This window comes from Hyla sarda, chromosome 3 (assembly GCF_029499605.1).
Source record: "Hyla sarda isolate aHylSar1 chromosome 3, aHylSar1.hap1, whole genome shotgun sequence".
NCBI lineage: Eukaryota > Metazoa > Chordata > Amphibia > Anura > Hylidae > Hyla > Hyla sarda.
This window is the reverse complement of record NC_079191.1, coordinates 137630055-137641888: the sequence shown is the minus strand read 5'-3', so window position 1 is coordinate 137641888 and position 11834 is coordinate 137630055. Positions and strand designations below refer to the sequence as shown.

General features: G+C 40.5%; 1 long non-coding RNA gene across 1 annotated transcript in view; it reads left to right on the top strand.

Moving 5' to 3' along the window:
* The first annotated feature begins 499 nt into the window (after positions 1-499).
* The window catches only part of LOC130360642 (uncharacterized), a 77345-nt gene continuing 66010 nt past the window's right edge, over positions 500-11834 (top strand). Inside the window, exons 1-2 of the long non-coding RNA XR_008890742.1 lie at positions 500-542; positions 6021-6117. This is a non-coding gene — a long non-coding RNA (uncharacterized LOC130360642). The remainder of the gene's footprint in view (positions 543-6020; positions 6118-11834) is intronic.

The window sequence follows — 11834 nt, the reverse complement described above, 5'->3', positions numbered from 1 at the left end:
GTTGGGTACATATTCACATTCACGTATACTTAACACAGATTCAATATTTTTCTATATTTTTTATTATCTTTTATTTTTTATTATTCTTCACTATATATTTTTTCACATTAAGTTTATTCATGTCTATACTGTGATTGTTAATCATTTTATTCATGTATCACATACAGCCTTTTATTAGGCTTATCACATTTTAACTATTTTTACACCTTTATGCAATATACACACTTTGCGGTTATCAATGCATTTTTTACTATTTGTTTATATGCACATATAGCCATTCACACACAGCTTTTCATTTTTTATGTTTTGGCACACATACAGATACGTAGGGAGAGATTTATCAAAACCTGACCAGAGAAAAAGTTGCTGAGTTGCCCATAGCAACAAATCAGATCGCTTCTTTCATCTCTCAGATACCTTTTCAAAAATGAAAGAAGCCATCTGATTGGTTGCTATGGGCAACTCAGTAACTTTTCCTAGAGGTGAGTCACATGACTCACAATACGGAAGAGAACGCTGAGATGACGGATATACATGTGAAGGTGAGCGTGGTTCCGTCCCCATAGCAATGTTGTTTTAAATTAGCACTGTTACACACAGACTTAATTAATGCATTGTATTTTACACTCTGATGAATGATGATCGTGATACACACATTATTGTATCATATTGCACTGAACTAGGATTTTATTCTATGTTATCTTATACGATGGATGTACATGATATTGGCACATTTTATATTGTATGTATATTGTTCTGTTTATTGGTAAATTGTCTGATGAGATGTTACACCCTATATAATATCACCCTTGAGCACTTGTATACCATGCTTGATAAAGGCGGTGTGATACCGTCGAAACCGTTGCACTGTGAACATGGGCCAATAAAGCTCTGCTATTTTGCACCGAATATCTTTGGGTGTGCTGCTGAATCTATACATTTAGATTGATAGATAGACATCTCACCTGAGAAGGGAATGGATGCTAAGGTATAATTCGCCTGTCTGCCAAGTCCCCTGATTCCCCCGAGTGTTGTTACAGCAACACAGAATGCATCAGCCTCAGGAGAAATTAACTCTTCTGACAGAACCAGATCCAACATTACAACTATTACTTGGCATACTTCAAACCAGAATTATGCACACTCTTTAAAGCATTTAAGTCAGTGTTTTTCTCAAGCGAGGTCCTCAAGACTTCCCGAACAGGTCATGTTTTCTGGATTTCCCTAGTCTTTCACAGATGATATAATTATGGTCAGTAAATTTAGGCATCACCACAATTATATCACCTGTGAAAGACTAAGGAAATTCTGAAAACACAATCTTTTGGGGGGGTCTTGAGGACCGCACTTGAGAAACACTCATTTACCAAGGCCATGCACCTTTTGTTGGACCCAGCTAAAAAGTGTCTAAAACACATAATAAGTAATGCACAAGTCATGTAAGGCAGTACTTGGCACAAATTGACCCAGATTTCTAGTACATTTTCAGGAGGATGGTCATTGTTCTAAAGCAGTGGTCATTTCAAAGAAGGTGGATAGTATGTACAGTCTATGATGGAAATTTAACAAAGTCCGTGTCTAAATAATAGAGTGGCCTTTCTAAAACAGGTACTCTTTAAAAAAGATTTTCACTCAGAATGATTTTATTAGTGATGAGCGGCATATGCCATATTCGAATTTGCGATATTTCGCGAATATGAGGATGAATATTTGTCCTATATTCGTGAAATGCGCATATTCGTTATATTCGTGCCGTTTTTTTAACATTGCGAATTTTCGCAATGCGAAAATAATCGCGAAAACAATTGCCACTCGCGGACATGCTGGGAGTTGTAGTTCTCTTATACCTCCTCCTGTAATATCCTCTGATATCACTAATAACAGTCCGGACATACTGGGAGTTGTAGTTCTCTTATACCTCCTCCTGTAATATCCTCTGATATCACATAATAACAGTCCGGACATGCTGGGAGTTGTAGTTCTCTTATACCTCCTCCTGTAATGTTCTCTGATATCACATAATAAAAGACATGTCATGCTGGGAGTTGTAGTTCTCCTCTTATACCTCCTCCTGTATGCAAATTATTTCCTGAAGCCAGCAGCAATATGGTTGGAAGTAATTTAAGCAAGAGTGAGGATAAACTGGGTTCACACTGCGTTTTACAAGTACGGTTCCCGCATACGGCGGTGGGAGGGGGCGGCAACCGCATGCAGCATTTTGAACCCACGACCCCAGTGCTGCAAGGTAACAGTGCTAATCACTGAGCCACCATGCTGCCCTTGCTTTATATTTGCTAAAATGGACAGAGATGTCAGCAGAGAGCACTGTGGGCATGATGTCATCAGAATTTCTTCTGTAGTATTCATGCAGCTAACAAGCACAGGAAGGATTAAGATTTTTTTAATAGAAGTATTTAACAAATCTGTTTAACTTTCTGGCACCAGTTGATTTGAAAGAAAAAAAGGTTTTCACCGGAGTACCCCTTTAAAATTATGATATAAGATCAGATAGCAGTGTTTCCCAAACAGTGTTTCTCCAGCTGTTGCAAAACTACAACTCCCAGCATGCCTGGACAGCTTGACATCTGGAGGCACCCTGGTTGGGAAACACAGGTGTATAGGTAGGGTCGCCACCTTTCTTATAAAAAAAAAAATACCAGCCATGCTGTTTAGCATAATTAATAATTTAGGCCTGACATCACAGGGCTGCGTTCCGTGAGTTTTGCCATTGTCGTGGACTTCTGCGCAGCGGTGGTAAATAAATTAGTGAGCGCAGGTGGCCCTCAAAAAAATTTGCCAAGGGCAGTCCGGGCATGCTGGGAGTTGTAGTTTTGCAACAGCTGGAGGCACTCTGGTTGTGAAACACTGACCTGAGCGATCCACTACTATATAATCCACCCTACTGGGAGTTGTAGTTTTGCAATAGCTGGAGGCACCCCTTGTTGGGAAACACTGACATATACTACTGTATAGTGATGAGCGGCATATGCAATATTCAAATTTGCGGTATTTCGTAGTCCAACATGCTAGGAGTTGTAGTTTTGCAACAGCTGGAGGCACTCTGGTTGTGAAACACTGACCTGAGCTATCCACTACTATATAGTCCAGCCTACTGGGAGTTGTAGTCTTGCAACAGCTGGAGGCACCCCTGGTTGGGAAACACTGACATATACTACTTATAGTGATGAGCGGCATATGCAATATTCGAATTTGCGGTATTTCGTAGTCCAACATGCTGGGAGTTGTAGTTTTGCAACAGCTGGAGGCACCTCTGGTTGAGAAACACTGACCTAAACTATATACTACTATATAATCCAACATGTTGGGAGTGATCTTATATAACGATCGGGCGGGCAACTTTCTATTGGTTGCTGGGGAGGTTGCTAACCTCTGACAACTGTGTTTGCAGAACTCTTATTGGCTGACAAGCATCAGAAGGGCGTAGAAAATATTCACAAATATTCTAATGGCAAATATTCGCATTGCGAATATTCGCATAAACCAAATAATCACCTCAGGAATCAGGATCTCACCTCAGGGTCTCTAATGAAACAAGTATTGCATGTATCCATCGAAGGAGATCACTACAATGTGCTCTGTGGTTAAAAAACAAACAAAAAAACGAATATTCGTATTTGTGAATTCACGAATATTCGCGAATATTCGTGAATTCACGAATATGAGATATTCGCGACGAATATTCGAATTTCGAATATTCGTGAGCAACACTAGATTTTATATCCGCTCCCGAACCTTATTTATGTAGCAATTTGTCCTCTGTTCCTAGTAACTTTTATTATGATATACAGATTCCTTTTGACAAGTTACTGCTTATTTACTATTGACGTTATCTTTGGTAGTTTCATAGGCTATCTACAGTGTAGTTTGACAAATATGAATCAATTAATTTGCATGAAGACAAAAGGAGCACCATGTAAAAGCCATTTTTTTTCTTTCACCAGTGCTTATGGCGATGTTGTACTTTTTAGCTATATACTTTAAATATTCAGTGCATTCTTGACCATTACATGTACAATATGCTATCACTATTTATACTTATTGACCTCTAATGACTCGGTTAATGACCCGCCAATTCTTCAACCCTGTTTCTGGTTATTTTTCCTTCCATATATGTGCCTTTTTACATTTATGTCCTGTTAAAAATGTCTGTTGCCACTGTAAATGTAAAATCAATAATAGTAATATGGAACCAAGTTGGAGATTTCAGGCTATTGGACGCAAGCATCAATAATTATAAATCGGGGGTGTAAAATAATTTTTTATGAGAATTATTATGATCCTTTTTTCTGGTTGAACTATATCCCCTTATTTTATAATGATGTTCTATATTGTAATGTATGTGTTTTATCACAAGTCATCTCATGGGGTATGTATAATGAAATATGCACGTTTTTTCTTTCTTTTTTTTTTTTTTAACTTAATGCAATTTTGAGCCAATTTAATTATATCTTCAGGGAAAACCTCCATTCTACTTTCTTCATATTGATTAGGGGTCAAGTGATTATTAAAGGTTTCCTAAAATATTCCTATTATTACCGGGCTTATGATGAATTAACTCATTAATAAAAGCATTGAGGAAACAATTAAGTATATTTCCATAATACATTATTTCAATGTGTGACTTATTTAAGGGATGCAAACCACAGAAAGGATAATTTTATCAAATCTCTCTAAAATTATTTTATTGAACAGTAGTAAACTACTGCATGTAGAGACAATACACATTTAACAGTAGAATAACTTGCATACCGCTGCATATTTCCTACCTATGCTAAAGAAAGATGAGACAAGAAATCTCCATTATCTGTAATTGCTGGATCTTAGGGCAAATGTCCCTCACTAAGCTATATACCAAGGAGGAATTTATCATTGGTTTTACCCTGGTTTTGTGGTGTACATTTGTCGCATAGTTTGTCTCAGATGCTGTTTATAGACTTTTCATTGTGACTTTTGCGTTAAAAGGTTTTTCAAAAAGAATATATTAAGACTACATTCACACCATGTTTTGTACATACGCGTGCCAAGTCTGGCGGGGGAGGGGCAAACCGGGCGCTCCCGTACCCCAGCCGGATCAGCCCGTGACTTCATTTACTTTAATGATCTGATCGGAGTCAAACGATGACTCCGGTCAGCTCAGTTTTGACCTGTATGCGGTTTTGGACCGGACCTAAAACCATAGTATACTACGGTTTTAGGTCCGGTCCAAAACCGCATAAGGGTCAAAACTGAGCCGACCGGAGTCACCGTTTGACTCCAGTCGGATCATTAAAGTAAATGGAGTCACGGGGCGCCCGGTTTGCCCCTCCCCCCGCCGGACTCGGCACCCGTATGTACAAAACATGGTGTGAATGTAGTCTTAATATATTCTTTTTGAAAAATCTTTTAACGCAAAAGTCACAATGAAAAGTCTATGATGAGGAGACTGAGGATGGTGAATGGGGGGGCTGGGTGGTGGTGTATGAGGTGATGAGAAGGAGACTGAGGATGGTCTTAGGTAAAGACTTAGCGGGCTGAGAAGCCTGGAGGAGGACAGTGCAGGGGTGGGATTCAGCCGGACTAAGAAGAAACACTGTGTGACAGTATTATTATGGGAACAGTGGGTGGCAGTATTACATTCAGGGGGTACAGTGTGTAGCAATAATATATTTTGAGGGTACAGTGGGTGGCAGTATATTCAGGGGGTACAGAGTGTAACAATAATATATTTAGAGGGTACAGTGGTGGCAGTATTATATTCAGGGGGTACAGTGTGTAGCAATAATATATTTAGAGGGTACAGTGGTGGCAGTATTATATTCAGGGGGTACAGTGTGTAACAATAATATATTTAGAGGGTACAGTGGGTGGCAGTATTATATTCAGGGGGCACAGTGTAGCAATAATATATTTAGAGGGTACAGTGGTAGCGGTATTATATTCAGGAGGTACTGTGTTTGGCAATATTATATTCAGGGGACCCAGTATTTGGCAGGGTTATAATGATTAATGTCTTTATATAGAGAATGAGGATCTGCTTACAAGCTGAGGAATCAATGATGAAGACCTGGTGCTCGGACAAGATGAGAAAGAGAAGACAACAGAGAAGATGTCACTCAGGTCACTGATATCACTGTGTGTTCTGTATGATCCAATCTGTGGCTCTCCAGCTATTGCAAAACAACAACTTCCATAATGCCTGAGGATCTCCAGACACAATGGGAGTTGTAGCTTTATTGCAGCTGGAGAGCCACTTGAACCAAGGTGATTGGTGGGGGTCTAAGCAGTCGGACCCCCACGATAAAAATGGGCTGCTTATTTTAAAATGCCTGGGCTTATTTTTGGCCCCAGTACGGCCCTGCCTGTCATTCATTATTATATTTGTGTGGTCGAGGCTGGCTAAGGAGTTTGTCAGGGATTGGGGAAGCGTGTCATTGAGGGATAGGGGGGCCCAGGACAACTTTTCGCATCAGGGCCCTGTGATTTCTAGCTACGCCCCTGCTCTCTTGGTACTCTAATCCACCAATTCCTTTATTTACCTCAACTGTATTACCCACTCCAATTCAGCCATATCCTTCTTAGATACAAGTGCCCAAAATTGAACACAATATTCTATATGAAGTCTGACTAGGGATTGATACAGAACAACAACCTACAATCAACAATAATGTTGCAGCAGAGAAAATATTCAAATCTTTATTTATTATAACACACAAAATAACACAATAGCACATTTTGTTAAAAGGCAATAAAACAAAACAGCAACAGAAAAAAAAATGAGAAAAATGTGTTCAGAAGTCTGGTGGAGGGGTAATGAATATTAAAGATAATCTAGGGGGCATGGGGCACTGCACAAGTCCCTGAAAACTGCATATAAGTACCAGAGACTATGGTTACAGCAGCACACCTAGACACCATGAGAATGCCCACTTCGATGTCTGTTTCGGAATGACTTTCTTGTTCAGCGGGGTGGTGTTCCTTATTTATTTTTTTGTCTGTTTGGTCACTGTTTATTTGTTATGTAAAATACATTCAATGGATATTATAATAAGTGGCTAATAAGGCCAAAATACCATGTAATGATGCCAAGAGCAACACTCTGCTCTGTTTCCGCTTATGACCCTGGTGTCAGGTGACCAAGTATGTGGGATAACACACCACTGCTTCACATAAAGGCTCTATTTCCAGGCTGGGCTGAAGGTAGTTTAATGCGCCTGTCCAGAGTAAAGCTATAGGTGGTCAAAATAGAGTGATTTTAAACATAATTTTGTTAAAAAAGTTTTTTTTTTTTTTTTTTTTTTAAAGCAGTACAATAATAGCAAAGCATTTAACCATGGGTATCATTTTAATTGTATTGACCCATAGAATTAAGAAACATTGAATTTTACCATAAAGTGTGAAAATGAAACCTTCCAAAACTTGCTAAATTGTAGTTTTCTTTTCAATTTCACCACACAATTTTTTTTGTTGTGCCATAGATTTTATGGTAAAATGAGTGATGTCATTACAAAGGGCAATTGGTCATTGAAAAAATGAGCCCCCATAGAGGTCTGTGAATCAAAATATAAAAGAGTTATGATTTTTAGAAGGCAAGGGGGAAAAAACGAAAATGCTATAATAAAATTAACTTGGGCCTAAAGGCCAAAACGGGCTGTGTCCTTAAGGGGTTAAAGATAGTGAGGCTTCTGGCATAAGTGTACATACACCTAATATTTTTTATTCATTTTTCCTTTCCAATCCGTATTAACTGTTCTAACCCATCCTGCCACTTCCCCCCATGGTTTCAAAACTGGTTCCCCTCCTAATATTTTTATTCATTTTTCCTTTCCAATCCGTATTAACTGTTCTAACCCATCCTGCCACTTTCCCCATGGTTTCAAAACTGGTTCCCCTCCTAATATTTTTATTCATTTCTCCTTTCCAATCCGTATTAACTGTTCTAACCCATCCTGCCACTTCCCCCCATGGTTTCAAAACATGGTTCCCCTCCTATATTGTAATTTCCCCCAATGCCTAGTTTAAACAGTCCTCCAACCTATCGATCAGTGATAAGCTGAACTCAATGCACTTTTTGATAATCCCGATCTTTATGACAGATTGCCCTATCTGTCCCCCTAATAATTAAAGTGGTTATCCAGGAAAAAAGATACATATAAACGGGCTCCAGAAAGTTAAACAGATTTGTAAATTACTTCTATTAAAAAATCTTAATCCTTTCAGTACTTATGAGCTGCTGAAGTTGAGTTATTCTTTTCTGTCTAAGTGCTCTCTGATGACACGGGAACCGCCCAGTTTAAAAGCAAATTCCCATAGCAAACCTCTTCTACTCTGTGCAGTTCCCGAGACAAGCAGAGATGTCAGCAGAGAGCACTGTTGCCAGACAGAAAACAACTCAACTTCAGCAGCTGATAAGTATTGAAAGGATTACGATTTTTTAATAGAAGTAATTTACAAATCTGTTTAACTTTCTGGAGCCAGTTGATATAATAAAAATGTCATCTCATGGCATGTAAAACAGTAAGCTAAGCAGGACAGTCTTGGCAGCACAGTGGAATGGGAGACCACCATGGGTTCAAGTCCCAGGGTGAGACAGAGTATTACAGTGTTGTGGTTAAACTTTACTTTCCTGGAAAAGTTTCTGAGTTGCCCATAGCAACCAATCAGATTGCTTCCTTCATTTTTTAAAAGGCCTCTGCAAAATGAAGGAAGTAATCTGATGGGTTGCTAGGGGCAACTCAGAAACGTAAAGATTAACCACAACACTGTAACCCTCTGTCCCACCCCAGGACTTAAATCCATGGTGGTCTCCCATCCCACTGTGCTGCCAAGATAGTCCTGCTTAGCTCACTATTTCACATGCTGTGAGATCCCCATAGACCACAATGGGCCTATTGGTTTCAATGGGCACAAAATCACAGAGTTAATGCACTAGTCATTGTTCCCTATACCATTGAAGAAGGGAGGGCTCAATATTCGTGAATATGCGCATAAATTTAGCATATGCGCAAAAAAAAGTCCCTCTGAGTCACTTGCACAAATGGCACAATGCATGCTCACTTGCTTGCGTAGTGACAGCCGAATTGTTACCATTCGGCAGTGGGATGACTTCTGGGTCTCCAACTTATTGGACCCTCGCTACCGGCACAAAATGGCTGCATTTTTTACACCCACTGAGAGGGAGGACAAACTGAACTACTACAGAGAGATCCTACGTAGTCAGTTGGCTGATGCCTATTGGCACCATCGTCCATCCACTAGCAGGTCTTACTCGGGGGGCCCTCTGCGCTCACCTTCCACTGCCATGGCTGCTGGGGAGGAGTGGGGTGGCAGCAGCAGTACCAGCTCCATCAGCAGCAGCCTACAGTCGCTGATGAGTACCTTTCTTCACCCGCATAGTGAAACAACATCTCAGCAGGTAGACCTGGAGCAGGACTTGAACCAGCAGGTGGTGGCATACCTTGACATGCCCATGCCAACACACCTTGAAGATCCACTGGACTTCTGGGCAGCCAAACTTGATTTGTGGCCGCAACTTGCAGAGTTTGCCCTGCAAAAGCTGTCCTGCCCGGCCAGTAGTGTGGCATCAGAGTGGGTGTTTAGTGCGGCGGGGGCCATAGTCACCCCAAGGAGAACTCGTCTGTCCACGAAAAAATGTGGAGAGACTGACCTTTGTGAAGATGAATCAGGATCATTGATCAGCCAGAATTTCCACCCACCAATGCCAGATGCATCAGAGTGGATTGACCATGGTGCTACACCAACACTGCACAAATATGGATTGTGCCAAACAGATTTAAGGCACTGCTCCCCAGTTATAAACATTCCAGCCACCTTCATCACTGGGTACTGGCATTGCCACCCACCACACCACTCTGTCACCGGGTCACTTTTAAGTCTCCTGATGCTGCTGCCATCTTTTGGCTGTTTCATTCAGCCACTATTTTGTCTCCTTATGCTTCTGCCAACTCCAGGTTGTGTCATTCAGGCAATATATATACTCTCCAAGAATTATTGCCATTTTGATACCAGACCAGTAATAAAATGAAGATTGCCAAGGACTAGCAGAAACTGGGATCTGTGGATACTGACCACCAGCTGTTGGAATTGACTGACTATCCCAAGTGGTAGATTTACCATTTTGAAGTTCCTCAGTTCCAGTAGGCTTTAAGTCGTTCATCCTTTGTTGTGGTTCTTCAGTTGTAGAATTAAGTTGTACCATGTTTTCCTGTTCCTCCAATGAGCTAATGTCACTGGAATACACAATACTCATATTGTCATCTAAAGAAGGAGCCTTTTCTTCAGAGAATGTATCTATCATTTTATTATTTTGAATGTCAGGTGTTATTCTGACAATTTTTGTGAAGCCCTGGGGTCTCCTCATGCTTCAGCCAACTCCAGGCTGTCATTCAGGGAATATATGGTTTACTGATACTGCTGCTGGGCCTGGGAATAACATTTTTGTTATATTAGGTAGCACTAACTATCCAAAATCTTCATTTTAAATTTCAAAAATTATTTTGGGGGGATTGTTAAGCCCTGGTATGTACTCATGCTTCAGCCAACTCCAGGCTGTGTCATTCAGGCAATATATGGTTTACTGATATCGCTGCTGGGCCTGGGTCTGGCAATATAAATTTTGTTATGGTAGGTAACACTATCTTTCCAAAATCTTCATTTTAAATTTCAAAAATTCTTGTGTTTTTTCTTGGGGATTGTGAAGCCCTGGAGTCTCCTCATCCTTTAGCCAACTCCAGGCTGTGTCATTCAGGCAATATATGGTTTATTGACACTGCTGCTAGGCCTGGGAATAAAAAAAATTGTTATGGTAGGTAGCACTAGCTATCCAAAATCTTCGATTTAAATTTCCGAATTCATCTTTTAATCTTAGGTATTGTGAAGGCCTAGTGTCTACTCATGCTGCTGCCAACTTCTGGCTGTGCCATTTAGCCACTATATGGTCTCCTCATGCTGCCAACACCTTCATGTTGGGTTATTCAGCCACTATATGGTCTCATCATCCTTCAGCCACCTTCAGGGTGTACCATTCAGACACTATATGGGCTCCTTATGCTTTCCCCACCTCCAGGCTGTGTCATTCAGTCAATATATCATTTTTGGATGCTGCTGGGACTGGGATATTAATTCAATACATTTTACTGTAGCATCTAACATAAATGCTTAATTCAGATTTCAACATTGATCTTTCAATGTAAGGGGTTATGAAAACCTCTGATGTACTGCTAATGCCTGCTCTGGACTGCTCCAGTGTCTTTCAGGAATTACTTGACTTACTGATGCTTCTGGGTTTGGGCCTTACATTTTTGGATGGTAGCACTAGCTAACATGCATCTTCAATAGAGATTTCAACATTCACCTTTTAATGTTAGGGGTTGTGAATCCCTCTTGTGTACTCATGCTGCTGCCTGCTCCTGTATGTGTCATATAGCAACTACATGGTTTAGTGATGCTGCTGAGCCTAGGACATTACCTTTATATGTTTATGGTAGCACTAGGTACAATACATCTTCAATTGCAATTTCAAAATTATCTTTTATTATTAGAGATTGTAAGGCCATACTGTCTCCTCATCTTCCGCCAATTACGGGCTGTGCCAGTCATACACTATATGGTCTCCTCATGCTGCCACCACCTCCACGCTGTGTCATTCATCCACTATATGGTCTCCTCATGCTGCCAACACCTCCACGCTGTGTCATTCAGCCACTATATGGTCTCCTCATGCTGCCAATACATCCACGCTGTGTCATTCAGCCACTATATGGTCTCCTCATGCTGCCAACCCCTCCATGCTGTGTCATTCAGCCATAATATGGTCT